Source organism: Frankliniella occidentalis, unplaced genomic scaffold, assembly GCF_000697945.3.
Source record: "Frankliniella occidentalis isolate FOCC.00 unplaced genomic scaffold, Focc_3.1 Scaffold231, whole genome shotgun sequence".
In the NCBI taxonomy this organism is placed as follows: Eukaryota; Metazoa; Arthropoda; class Insecta; order Thysanoptera; family Thripidae; genus Frankliniella; species Frankliniella occidentalis.
This window is the reverse complement of record NW_026267357.1, coordinates 101,170-116,039: the sequence shown is the minus strand read 5'-3', so window position 1 is coordinate 116,039 and position 14,870 is coordinate 101,170. Positions and strand designations below refer to the sequence as shown.

The window sequence follows — 14,870 nt, the reverse complement described above, 5'->3', positions numbered from 1 at the left end:
ATGTGCAAAACCACAACTTGCACACGTTGGTGTGCAAATATTGCACACTTGTTTTACCAGTGTGTTTCTTGGACGTAAAGAGGAAAAGGATGTATCTGATTATTTTTATCTTCGCCTGTATTTTGTACATGGTTCTGTTGGATTATGAGAGATGTTGGCCGCATGCTTACATTCTTCCAATACAGTGTGTCCAAATTTACCAAATTGGTCGTACGATTGTAAGCGCTTGCTGTATTGTTCTTGACGGAGCAAGGCGCCAATTGAATATAGCTGCAAACATCGATTGCGTTTTAGATTTGAGGGGGAAAGGGGAGTGGTTTATTGGTCAATTTTGATTACTGTAGTGCGTCTTTTAAGAAAGCGAGGTGCAAAATCGGGGAATAGCGCTCCAGGAAGACAAGGTATGGCACGCGGGCTTAAAAGATGCTAATTTTTACAGATCTTACAAGTAACAAGAATCAGGTACCTTTATGGAGTCTTTTCAAAATTTAAGGCCTACTAAAATGGTACCTCCACAATGATACTATAAAAAATTATTCTCATCCCTTGTTATACACATGTGGTCCCAGTGTGGGTCCCAAATCATACCATTCGTGAAAAAATGGGAAAGAATGTATTGAACCACGTGATGATGAATTAAATTCGTGAATGCAACGTTCTATAGCGGCAGAAAGCAGGACCAGCCAGAAATCCAATGTCGAACTTTGGTCGATTTCGACGTTAGTTCGACGTCGATACGAAATCCCATTTCTGGGTGAGAGTGGATAGAAATGTGCCCAACGACTTTTCGTTAGCTAACTATACCGGTTCCGGTTACTGAGATAAGTTTGTTTTTAGTGTTTCCGTGTGCAAACTATTTTATTGTTTTGCCCACAACACTTGACAACGAGGCCTGCTTAGCGACTGTTTATATGGAAACAGCTGCCCTCTGTAGAGGAGTTCACCCACTAAGAGTAAGCCTTAGAGTTGATGCTGTAGCGACGCTGTGGTGAGCTGCTACACCTAATATTTATTTATTATTTATAGAATTGGTTGGAAAACAAAGGCCTGAAAACTTAGTTTAGAGCCCACCTAGATTTAGAATCGAAAAAAATAGAATGTATCTAAATTTTTCCCTCCTAACGTATTTTTAAAAATCAGAAAAAATAAATACAAATATGCGAAAAATCTGTAAACGAATAAGTAGTTGTCAGAATACATTCTCCCGTCGTATGCACCTGTTTTGACTCATAAAAGGGTTTTATGTTTATCTGGTAATAAAAAGTCCCTCTGCTTGATTGCCTTGAATTTCTTGAAGTGCTTTTCTCACTACCATTCATTTTAGTACTCCCTAGGACTCACCACCTCACTTCGAGTTTACATTTGATACACTGTAAAAAAAATCACTGTGTTTTTACAACCTGAGCTTAAAAAGGCGGGTTGCAGTTCTTGTAAGTAGCATTTTACGCCAGGACTACACTGGAAATGCAAGTGTGTGAATGTCGCTCACCTGCAGGTGAGCGACATATTCCATTCGTACACTTAGGGGGGTAAAGGTGTGAATTTTTCCTAGAATATTCACACGTTTACCCACCTAAGTGTACGAATGGAATGTCGCTCACCTGCAGGTGAGCGACATTCACACACTTGCATTTCCAGTGTACTGGGAAACCAGAAAAAAATAGTTTTATAAACAGTCTTTTATGGGACCTGTTGTTTTTGATTTTTTAAAAATCCAATTTTTGAGCTAGAATGCTCATCTTCGAACTCGACCTGTCTTTTCATGGTACAAAACGACCCTGAAAATCCCAGGTCGCTCGCTCAATTCGTTCTCGAGTTATCGTGCGGACAGACAGACGTGCAGACAGACAGACAGACAGACAGACAGACAGAAAAAGTTTTTTCCGACCAGACGGAGTAATAGGCTTCGCTAATCGCTCAGCCAATAACAAGATCAACCAACAACAGTCTAGGATTATGGTTCTTGCGGGAGCACTTATTTATGTCCGTAGTCTTGAACAGGCCACCCACGTCTTGTATCATATCCAACAATCAATTGCTTTTTAAGTATGTATTTGTTTCAAATGTTTCCATCGTTTTTAGGACACTCAATAGTTTGCTGTCCTACCAGGGACAGCTGTGTTAAGATTGTCTGATAAAAGATCAACTGCTCCCGCAAAAACCATAATCCTAGACTGTTGTTGGTTGATCTTGTTATTTTAAAGTGATTGGCTGAGCGATTAGCGAAGCCTATTACTCCGTCTGGTCGGAAAAAACTTTTTCTGTCTGTCTGTCTGTCTGTCCGTCTGTCTGTCTGTCTGTCTGTGTGTGTGTCTGTCTGTCCGCACGATAACTCGAGAACGAATTGACTGAGCGACCTGGGATTTTCTGGGTCGTTTTGTGTCATAAAAAGACAGATCGAGTTCGAAGATGGGCATTGTAGCTCAAAAATTGGATTTTTAAAAAATCAAAAACCACAGGTCCCAAAAATAACTGTTTTTAAAAAGATTTTTTTTCTGGTTTTCTAGGGGGTAACTCATCAAAGTAGAGCCCTTTGGGCGAAAATTTTGTCCGTTTTGCTCTAGCTCCAACCGTTTAGACGCTAGAGGGTATTTGTGACGAAAATAAGCGAAAAAATGTACAATCATGCTTGCTCAGTCTAAGTGACGGGGTTGACGGGCCGGATGCTCGAATCTTTGAGTACATTTTTGCTCTACCCGACTCGGGTGTCAGCGCCGCAGGCCAAGGTAGATGTATGCCAGGCGCGTCGTAGCGTAACTGTGTTTCGTGAGATATCGCGAAGCCTGTTACGCGAGACGTGGTCTGGCGTACATCTACCTTGTTTGATTTAGAAGCAGCTCTATACATGACTCATGTTCAATAAACCACACGTATTGGCATTTACAGCTTCTATTTCGATTGTCTATTGAAAACATCAAGCTCATACTTTTTTGATATTATGGCTCCCACCATAGAACTTACTCGTAATTTCTCCAAGTGACGTTCACGGGCGTGTCCACGTAACTGTCAACTCGGAGGCGTCGAACCAAAATTCGAAATTTCACTTCGTTCAAAATCCCTAGGTGCAGTACACAGTCCAAAGTTTCTAATGAGGTATTTTCCGAATTAGAAGAACAAGAGGAATATCGTCTGCTCCCGGACCATCACAAAGCCTCGACCAATCAGAGACGGCCTTTCTGGAGCCGGCCACGAGAGACGCCGAGAGAGGCTCTCTCTGATTGGTCGAGGCTTTCTGATGGTCCGGGAGCAGACGATATTCCTCTTGTTCTTCTAATTCGGAAAATACCTCATTCCGGTCGAGTTTTCAACAGATAACCGGTTCCCGAATCGTCACAGCCGTCAGAAGTCGAAAAACTAAAAAGAATATCGATAAAACGCATCTTTTCAACTAGCCAGACGACGTCAAAAGCATCGTTTTTACCCGGATTTTCGGTACCGGTTGTTTTGATCGACCCTTCCTGTGGGAGGTAGCCACCTTGGGAATGAACCTGCTCCAATATTTCTACCCTAAAATGTCAACGAAAATTGTGTTCCAACGAAATGTCAGTCCGTGACGAAAAACATGGATTTAGTTGTCTCGAGAGCACACCGCAATATCTAGCGAAAATTTCTTTCGGATCCTACGTTGGCACATTATTAGCAACAAAAAATCATCTAACTTTTTTTTTGCCGCACCGATAGTTTAGGAGTTACACGCCGTCACGGACTGACATTTTCCACCAAAACGCGCTTTGTCACGGACTGACCGCCGAAAATGTCACGGACTGACCACGATTTAAATTTCGAGCTACTATTCCGCGCTTTCGTGTCCGGTGTCCGCTGCCGGCGAGGGTCTGGGTTTTCCAGCGTTCAGACCGAGAGGCAGTCGCACGACGCGCTCTTGGCGTGACGGGGAAATAACGAACCGTTTTTGTGCACACCTCTATTTCAACTGTTTCAGTTATTTCAATGCTATTTCAGCTATATTAATGCTATTGCAACTATTTCACAGCTATTTCAGCTATTTCACAGATATTTCAATGGTATTTCAATGCTATTTCGATGCCATTTCAGGGATTTCAATTCTATTTCACAGCTTTTTCAACTATTTCCAAACTATTTCAACCTCTCTGAGACCACATCAACTACACTTCAAGTACAGTCGAGCAGTAATTCACTGTACCGTAAAATTATATAAAATTCTCAATTATTGAAAGAGCTGTTTTGTTTTGGTTTTTTACGTTGTGTTTTGACAACAAATGTGATAATTTTTTTTTACATGTATGAGATGTTTAAGCTATATTTGTGTTATTTTGTGCCATAAGTATGATATTTTGTTTTCTATGACCTTGTTTCAATAAAGAAACAATAAGTAAATCACAAGTGTCAGTCCGTGACGACGTACTTTTCGAGGTGCTGCAACTAAACGCATAGACATAGACGCGTGCGCTTTGGGGCCATGGATAGAAGGCAAAAATATCTAATTAGGGTATTTTTTGGTTTCGCGCCATCTTTGGTAGTTTTAGAGCAATTGAGCGAAATGTGAGTGATGAAAAAAGAGTAGTTTCCTTTTTGTCAGTCCGTGACGACAGCTTTAAGACTTGAATGCGTTACTATCTGAAAAGATACAAGTGGCGCACATATGTCTCTGGAAAGCCCCTTTTAATAGTTATTAACTGGAACATTTACGAACCCCGAGAAATCTCCCGTATATCGCACAGAAGCGAATAAAGTTCAAAAAACACTTCTAAAAATCAGTCCGTGACGCGTGGACACGCCCTCACAGTACTCGTATGACTGAAATGATAAATGATCACATTTCCATCGCTTTGTCACCCTCTTACCTAGACATGTTTGTTGCCAGCTGAGTAGCAGAATGATGTGGAGGGTTTAGAGGAACAAGAAAGACTGCCAAGTTTTCACCTTCTTTTATTGTTGCATATTTATTTTACTTGAAAGCATGTCATGAATATACACTGAAAACATGAAGTATTGCTATAATGGAGTAGGTACTAAGTACATCGAAATGTGCGCCGCGCTGGCTGGCGAAGCTATCTCCTCTTAGCCAGTGTGCTGAGAAATCTCACGAGGTAAGTTTTTGAAAGCCTATGGTCTACTGCATCTAATGATGCCCTTGTTTTGAGTGTAGCATCATTTAAACTGGAGCTTCGCCGGCCCAAACGCCGGAAATCCGTTTTCCGCCATGTGCACCCCGTGTTTGCAGAGAGAGATAGACAGAGTGAGGGTCGTGTTTCTTCGAAAGGGACCTCTGGATTATAAGTCTTAACTTCAAATTCTTATTTTTGTACACAACCGTTAAGCCCCTGAACGTCTCAGTCCCAAACGGTCATTATTTCATGGACATTTACGACCCTCACTCTTTCTATCTCTCTCTACAAACACGGGATGCACATGGCGGAAAACGGATTTGCGGCGTTATGGCCGGTGTGAGGTTATGAGTTTACCCCCGTGATGGGTATACCGCGGGGGCACAATTATCACGTGATGATTTTGCCCCCCAAAGGAAGGAGGCACAGCTATCAGGTGATAGATATGCCTCCCTTCAGGGAGGGGGGGGGGGGCATAACCATCACGTGATAGTTCTGCCCCCTAAAGGGGTGCAAAATCATCACGTGATGGTTATGCCCCCTCCCTCTGGGGGGCAAAATCATCACGTTATAATTGTGCCCCCCACCCAGAGGGAGGGGGCAGAACTATCACGTGATGGGTTTGCCACCCATACTCAGGGGGCAAATCCGTCACGTTATAGTTCTACCCCCTCTGGATGGGGGGCACATCCGTCACGAGATGGGTGCAAAACCATCATTTCTTGGATTTTTCTGTTCAGGGGGGAGGGGGGCAAAACCATTACACGACAGGTGTCAATTGTAAATGTTTTATATCCTTTTATTTACTTATGTATTCACAAATATCTTAGTAATACATATAAATTTCTCTTTTATGTACACTGTGAAAAATAGTACGTAGGTTTACAGGAAAATTTTCCTTAACGCTAGTTGTAAAACAACAATTTGGAATCGTAAAAATACATGCAGTACGTATCGACTTCAAAACCAAAGGCGAGTAAAAAATGTGCTCTCGTAAATTTACAACTTAAATTATAATTCAAGTTTACAAAATTTTTGTAAATTTACGACGGTATTTTTTACAGTGTATTAAAAAATCTAAATCAAGAATCTATCTTGAAAGCAGATGATACAAATTTAAGAATAGGTCTGTTTTCTAATTTTCTCTCTTATTTAGGTGTCATTTGTTTATGGCTGCTTGTTATTACTCGCAATTTTGTAATTCGGCGTACTCGCGGCGCTGATGAGATACGGACGGGGCAGGGGCAGAGCAGAGCGGCCGGCGTCGGTGGCCTAGTATTGTTGTACAGGGACGGGCCCTGCTCCTGCTCCCGCCCCCTGCCCTGCCTGACGCTGTATTGTTGGGAAGGGGAAGGGGTCTGAAGCGACACTCGGCCAGTCAGCCAGCCAGCCAGCCACTCACTGATCCCCCTAGCGCCAAATAAATTGTTTTCTGCTCTCCGCTTGGTTCTCTGTCCTTATCGAGAGTAAAAGCAAGCTGACACCTTAAAGTTACTTACATATTCTTTATGTTTAGTCAAAAGGTTATTAAGGTATCATCTGCTAAAAACTGAGTTTTGAGTGCGGTGAACTGAGTGTGAGTTGGCGGGGAGTCGGACCGGAGCGCTTGGCATGTCATTGAGTTACTGCGGGACCAGAGCCACGGTGTCGTAGTGGCTCAGTAGTCCACGCCTGGCAGCCGAGGCGAGCGGACGTGCGGCCGGGTCCACCTGACGGACCAGAGGAGGGGGCGAGGGAGTGAGATTGTGTTTTTGTGTGTGTGTTCTTGGCTTGTGTGGTGAAGATGAGTCTCAGGACCAACACGATATCGCTGACGTTCAGAGAGAAGAAGCCGCCGCTGGATGATCTGAATGAGTATTTGAAAAGTAAGGGGGTGAGCGTTGAAGATGTTTTGGCCGTGCAAGAAGAGTACGGCGGGAAGATTGTCCATGTGAAACTGCGAGAGGGGGAGAAGACGGAAGAGAAGATTCGTGAGATTTTGAAGAACCCATCACTCAAGTTCATCGACAGCGCCGGACAAAAGCAAGATGTGTACGTCTCAAAAAACGGGGCCCCCCTCTCTTTCGTGAAAGTGAGGAACCTTCCACCCGAGGCCGGCATGACCGCCCTCAAGGACCATCTGAGTGAGTACGGTGTTTGTTTGAAGCTTGAGTGGGGGCGGTTTAAGAGCGGACCGTTCGTTGGAATTTTGAACGGCATGAGGTTGGTGACGATTGCTCTGTCAGAAGATGTGCCCTCCTACATCGAGGTTCTGGGGCACGAGGCCGTTGTAGAATACGCCGGCCAGCCGAGAACGTGCCGTATCTGCGACTCGCAAGAACATCTGCGTGCGAGGTGTCCCCAACGCTACGCGACCGGGACGGAGGAGGCAGCGGACGCAGCCTCTCTAGCAGACAGCGATCCGGCCGGCGGGGAAGAGGGGGAGGAGGAAGAGATGCCTGTCCAGCGCGCCGCCAGCGAGCCACCGCCAACAACAACATCAGCTGACGTTGCGGAGCCGGAGCCAGCAGCCGACGTCTCGCCGCGCGGCAACGAGTGCCAACACCTACAACAAGATCCAGCGGCGGGCGAGCAGACGACAGCAGGCGGAGAGGCAAAAGCTCTGGAGGGGGCGGACGGCAAGCAAGAGGTTTTTGGCAAGAATCTGATTGATTTCGCAAAAGTTATGAAAGAGGCAAGCGAGAAGAAAAGAGGAGCATCAAACAGTCCAGAGGGGGGTGGGGTGCAAACGAGAAGATAGAAACAGAAGAAATCAAAACGTTGAAATTAATTTGTGAAACTTGAACTTGAACTGTACTGTGTGTAAAATCTGATTTTTGAAAATGAATGAGGAATAAAATGTAAAGCAGTTCGCGAGGAGGGGGGAGGCAGGGAGTATAGATTGCAGGATGGGAAGGGAGTATTGAGCTGCCAAGCGTCTGCAATGGCGCAGAGTAGCGACGGCATGATGGCGGCACTCGCTGTGATTTCAAATATGGATCCAACTAGACCAAACAATTTATGACAGGGTTTTTTTAAAAGTTCTTTAACTTTATAACCACAATTTATTCATTTTATAACATCTAACAAACAATATCTTTGTTATCGCATTTTTCCCTGTTGTATTTTTTACACAATAAAGATGTTTTCGAAAAAAAAAAAGTGGTCATCGTTCTGCGCTACCAACTCCGAGGTCCGAGGTTCAACTCCCATCAACTTTCATCAAGGTAAGAGTTCTACAATCAATTAATTGGGTGCAAGGGGGGAGTGGGGAAAGGTATAAGGGTGGGAGTAGAAGAACTTCCCGGAAAAAAATTTTGAACGAAGTTTTGAACACTGCACTTTAAGTATGATTCCAACTGTAGGTTTTGTTTGTACTTCGCATATCTTGTCCGGAGTGCAGTTCGAAACTAACCGCCCAAACTGCAGTTAAACTGTGCGGATTCCGAAAAAACTACAGTTTTTCTGAAGTAAAACTGCGTTTAAACTGCAGAAAAGTATAGAGATCTGCATTTAAACTGTGATCTAACTACATGCTACAGCTGCACATTTTATACATTCTGACAATATTTTCAATAAGCGTTAACATATGTAGTCCTAACACAATTTGACATGATTTTGTACACACTTTAGATGCATTTGTAAATGTGACCCGTATACAGTGCGCCATTACAGTTAGAAGTACAGATCCTTCCACCCGGGATGCCTGTGTATATTTACTTTTGAGGATTTTAACGAGAACTGCATGTTTGTTTACGGGACGAGGCTAGAGGCAAGGCCAGCCAATTATATCGACAATAGTTTACATTTACAGTGTAGTGTACAGTGCAGTGTTTATTGAACTGATTTTAAGGTTTTCGCGGCGTTTATATACAACAATATTTTCTTTCGGTTGGCAGAAAAAATTCAAGTAGGAAAGTAAACACTGCAAAAATGTTACCGGCAATATACACCCCCAAGACAGGCATTACATTAATTAAGGAAATGGGTACGTCGTCCGTAGCCTGTGGGAGATATTTTTTATATTTTGGATTTTGACGGAGACCACCGGCCGCGTGAATACGCCCTAATAGTTTCCGAAGGGGTTTTTCGAACGGCGACCCCTTTGTGGTAAAAAAATTGGATTGAGCCATTGCGGTGTTCACAACAAAAGTGTGTGTCCTACTTAAATATTCTTCCTCTACTTCCGATAGTTGCGATGATTCTATGTCAAAACCATGCTTGCTTATGATGAAGCTAGCATTCCGCTGAGTCGCGATGATTTCAAAAGCAGATTTCAGCAGTACAGCAGTACTTCGAACTAATCTATCTTCTGTCAAACCGTACAGAACATCATCAGGGGCATATGATATTGAAAACCGGTTTGTCCCTAGTAAAACTAAGTCGCTTTCCAGCCAGTCCTGCCAGGAGTTGATCTCTCTGTTTTGGGGAGGAACTGAGATGAAGCCCAGTAGCTGCCCCTGATACGCGCCAACCACAACCAAGCAGGTCAGCAGCCATCCCCCGAGTACGGCTATCTGCGGCCCCGTCCACCTGTCGCGTAACGGCTGCCCCAGCAGAGGCGAGAGCGTCTGGAGGACTAGCTCCTGGACACTCTCGTCGTGACGCATGAGGTACAGGCAGGTCACCACGGTGAGAACCACGGCCGCAAGCGCAGCCCAAACAGCGGGTGTGTACTCGGCGGTTATCGGGTACAGAACATGGCGCGGTTTGCCTGCGCCGGCCGGCACTACGCACACAGAGTGGTCGAGCCCCCATGGAAATAAACTTAGTTCCGAGTGAAACTCAGTGCCTACAGGCGGGTAAGAATTTTTTGGAAATGCCAGTACGTCGAGGCGGCACGTTTCTGCTGCGATGAACGGCATCAAAACCATCGTCGCGGGTGGCGCCCGAAACTTTGTCTGAAACACCAAGCCGGAGGAGTCTCTCAACAACCGTAGTATCTCATACGCCTCTGACCTCGTGAAGTCGCCCACTGTAGTAGCTTTTCCACCAAATATGAACATCTCCGCGAGCAGGGGCTCTCCGTCCGGTGGGGGCCGCCAGGAGGCGCAGAGCGGTGGGAAGATGGGCACGTGCGGGGCCGACCAGCCGGCGCCGGGTGACCAGACGCCGAGCAGTTCAGCCTTTGCCATGCTGGGTTGCCCAGCGTCCCCAGCGTCGTAGTCGCAAAACGTTGGCACGGAAAACACGTGCGTCGTGCCTCGTGGTCGTATCGTGAACATCATGCGGACGAATCTGTTGCACGGATCCCTTAACGACAAATCAGACATCCAGTCATCGGCCTTGGCCTCGTCCTCGGCCTCGACCTCAGCTGATGCCCAAGCAATGTAGCGCATCCTTCTGGGGACCAAAAATGGTTGATCAACAGCGATGCGGAGCACAATGGTCGAAGATGGCATCATCTCAGACAGGAAAAAGTCCTCAAACTGAAACGAGATATGTGAATTAAAAATAATAATGCCCGAAATCGGATAATTGTAGAACCATGGTCTTCCCCCTGAAAGCAGTTCCTGGCACGATACCTTTGACACGTTTACCGTAGTAAACACATAAATCGTGGCAATGCTTGGGAATCGCTGCAAAAATTCATCCAGCCAATCTGTTGTGCCAAACACGAACAAGCGCGGTGGGTATACGGCAGAATCATTGTCAGCCCGTTGGAAGAGTGGAGGTATCAGAGTCAGGGCGCACGGGACCTCGGGTCGACGTTGACGTACCATACGAGACGTCAGAACCTACACAAAATACACAGATCGATGCGTCCTATAGATGTAAGTGATTCTCAAAAACTTTCCAATTTGTTTCCCTCGTTGTTTTCTCACTTCTGCATTGTACACTTAGTAAAAAATTATATGTGCCGATAAAACATTTGCTGTGTATAGACAACTTATTTTCGGAGCTGAACAGCCAAAATTTAGCTGTAATGCTAAAACGAAAACGAAAAAAAAACAAAACAAAACAATAGCTCGCAATAGCTCTAGAGCAAGCGGTAACTACCTTGCTAACTTTTAGCTGCCTAGCTCCAAATGTTTGCAAATGTTTTAGCTTCCCGTGTAATCTTTGTTCTGAGTGCACCAATTAACGCGCCGCGAACAAGTGTTTCGTTCAAAAGAAAATAAAAAAAAATGGATATTCCCTCAAAAAAGTGGTGACGGGGCGTTTTAGAACCCCCAAACCACCTAAATCACCTGTCCCATGTCCCTAGCTCCATTTTGCAACACACAGTACAACAACAACGCCGCCGTACCGTGACCGCATTTCCGGAAGCTTCCACTGCGGCTAAGCAGAGAAATAGCGCAAATAATGCCGTCTGTTCACTCGACATGTTGAACGCTCTCTGACGCGGTTGGAGGGGGCTCAGAGAGCTAGCGAGCAAAAGGACAATCGATGCTCAGCGCGACAGTGCGCACCCACAGTACAAAGTGACTGAAACTACGGGAGCTCCGCTGAGAGCTCCACTGTCAACTTCAAAAACTCGCTGCATGTAATGTGGTTGAGTGTTGAGTGTGCCGCGGTTCTGGCTAGAAAAAAAACCACACACACCCAAGGAGAGGCTACACTGAAATTGGCGTCTCTATGATCGGGAAGGGTGCAGCTGCCAAACGTCGCCACGCCACGCACATATACAGGGTATACTTCACATAATAAAAAATAGGGTACACACTTTTGAAACTAAATCCGTAAAAAAAAACAAAAAAAAACAGGGAAAAGGTTTAGAAAAAATCAGAAAAAAAAAATATCAGAAAACAAACAGATAAAATTCCCCATCCATTAGGTGGCTCACTATAGAATAATTGGAGCGACTCCCCCGCCCAATCGCTCACGTTCGTGGAGCAGAGAACTGGTTGCCTACCTATTAGGTGGACCCACATTCATTAGTTTTGTTCTATATTTGTTACAACTACTGTTATTGGCTGAGCTTGCGAAGCCTTTGCTGTGATGTGGGGTGCAGAGAACTCTTTGGCCGTGTGTCTTTCTGTCTGTCTGTACTGGCTCACGTTTCTCTCGGACGGTACGACTAAAGCTCAGCCACTACGGGCTGCTGCACGTACTCCTACGTTTTAATGCACTTCGCTCAGCTACCCCGTGCTCAATGTTAACGCACGGGGCCCTACGTAACGTGATGATCTGCCCCCCCCCCCCCCCCAGTGGGAGCTCCCATTTGGGGGGCAGAACGATCACGTGATGGTTATGCCCCCTCTGAAGGGGGGCATATCTATCACGTGATAGTCATCCCCCCCTGAAGTGAGGGGCAAAACCATCACGTGATGGTTCTGCCCCCGGGAGCATGTCCACCATAGGGTATGATCTTCACGCCACACCGGCGTAGCTCCAGTTTAAATGATGCTACACTCAAAACAAGGGCATCATTAGTTGCAGTAGACCATAGGCTTTGAAAAACTTACCTCGTGAGATTTCTCAGCACACTGGCTAAGAGGAGATAGCTTCGCCAGCCAGCGCGGCGCACATTTCGACGTACTTAGTACCTACTCCATTATAGCAATACTTCATGCTGGAAATGCAAGTGTGTGAATGTCGCTCACCTGCAGGTAAGGAAAAATTCACACCTTTACCCCGTTAACTGTACGAATGGAATGTCGCTCACCTGCAGGTGAGCGACATTCATACATTTGCATTTCCAAATGATTAGAGGAACAAGAAAGACTGCCAAGTTTTTACCTGCTTTTATTGTTGCATATTTATTCTACTTGATAGCATGTCATGAATATAGGTAAGGTGAAGTTGAAAGCATTATGAAAAGACAGACACTAAGAACTTCAAATGTCGACTAGACAGCGATAGACGAGCCGCGGCGCCTAGAGGTAGTACAAGTGCCTGAAATAAATAAAGATTGAATGACTTGTCAACATAAGAGGTTCAATTCATACGTTAAATGCTTTGTCAAGCACAATAAACATTTGTTTCTAGCAGGCTAAAGCTTTTAGCAAATCCAAATGCTCTTACTATCGACGAATGAAAGGCAAGGAGGTCGATAAGGCGAAAGAACCGGACGAAAGAAATAATAAACTAATATTTTTTCACATAAGCAGACGGATCACAGGGCTTCTGGGCCATCTTGGTTTTCAAACACTCGGCTGCGGCGCGGGAACAGCCGAACTTGTTGTCGGGTGCAGTATGAAAAATTTCTCGGCCCTCCAGAATACCTTTTTTTATTATTTTACAATATTTTAATTTTTTTAAATATTTTATTCAAAAACTATTTAAAAAGTAATAAAATATTCAGGGGGGACCTTCCGGTGAGGGGACCTTCCGGCACCTACCCGTTGGCAAGGCAGGGTAATAACATATGAAGCAGCAACTAAAGGTATGAACAGCGGTGAATGATGTAATTGCTGGGTTAAGCTTTTTGTTAAAAGTTGTCAAGGATAAGCAATTTGTAAAATGAGGTCCTTGTGATAAATTTGTAAAGGTTGATATATGATTAGTTTGCAAGTTCATCTTTTAAATATTGGTGTTGGAGATGGAAATTGAAATGAAAGTGTGTGTGCTCTATTCATTAGCCAAATGTTTATAACAAGACAGGCACGAGGATCACAGAATCAAATTATGGCACTACGTCTGGTAGTCTCACCAACAATGCAAATTTTGTTTGAATATCATTTGACTTTAATTTTTAAAACATTAAATCATTGATGATTCAGATATTTTTTTTATTGTTGGCATCAAACAACTACATACACTATTAACAGTAGTTACTCATGAAATTGTATTTTGAAATAATTTAAAATCAGGTTTGCGCATGGCAAAGTTGCTACAGGCATGTCCAGGAGACTCATTTACGGGTAGTGAAAGCAATACTCTGCAATTTGAAACTAAAACAAACAAGAAAATAATAAATTAGATTAATAAGAAATCCCAAAATAGTTTTTGTACCACCATTCAACTTACTATATCCTTTGGGCTGGCATAAGTGGCGATAAGTGGGCAATATATACTTTACAGCTGCAATCCAAACCTCCATAATGTGTTGACCCCACCTGCAATAGTGACCAAAACTACACAACAAGAACAATAAGACAATGCAATCATTACTGAATGAGAGTAAGTTTATTCTCATATGCTTATAAAGTTGATTTTGACTAAGCAGCAATAGAAATGGAAAGTAGCCTAATCATATTTCCACTAAGCAGCAATGTAAATGGAAAGTAATCCAATTTCCACTACCCAGCAGAACATTGGCGTAAGAACTAGACCCATTGACACCCCCACACAATCAAGAAAAGTATTAACTAAGATTACGAGAACTACGAACCTTATCAGCGGATGATCTCAGCTGTCTTGGCTGGAACGGCCCTACCCTCCAAGTAGTTGCGCGCTTCGCCGCTAGGTCGCAGCAGGCGGCGGCATCTGCCGGCGCAGCCAGCGCGCTACGAGCGGGGCAGCAGGGCCGGCTTAAGTTTTGCTGAGCCGGTGTTTAATTGACTCGCGCGGGCAGCTACAGACCGTTGCACCCGTGGGTCACACCCCGAACTTCTCACTCGCTGTGTATCAGACTAGGTAGATGTAGCCAGACCACGTCTCGCGTAACAGGCTTCGCGATATCTCACGAAACACTGTTGCGCTGTGACGCGCCTGGCATACATCTACCTAGGCCTGCGGCGCTGACACCTGAGTCGGGTATCGCAAATATGAACACAAAGATACGGGCCTCCGGCCCGTCAACTTCCCGTCACTTCGACTATACATGCAGGGTTGTACTTTTTTTCGCTTGTTTTCGTCAAAAACTCCATGTGGCGCCTAAACGGTTAATGATAGAGCCAAACGGACGAAATTTTCGCC

General features: G+C 44.7%; 1 long non-coding RNA gene across 2 annotated transcripts in view; it reads right to left on the bottom strand.

Annotated features, from left to right (window-relative positions):
* LOC127750673 (uncharacterized) overlaps positions 1-14,508 on the bottom strand; it is a 20,524-nt gene extending 6,016 nt beyond the window's left edge. The window contains exons 1-3 of one of the 2 annotated variants that reach the window (XR_008011802.1): positions 14,344-14,508; positions 13,980-14,068; positions 13,770-13,903 (exon numbers count right to left, since the gene is read on the bottom strand). This is a non-coding gene — a long non-coding RNA (uncharacterized LOC127750673). The remainder of the gene's footprint in view (positions 1-13,769; positions 13,904-13,979; positions 14,069-14,343) is intronic. The other variant, XR_008011801.1, reaches the window with a different exon arrangement.
* Positions 14,509-14,870: the final 362 nt, after the last annotated feature.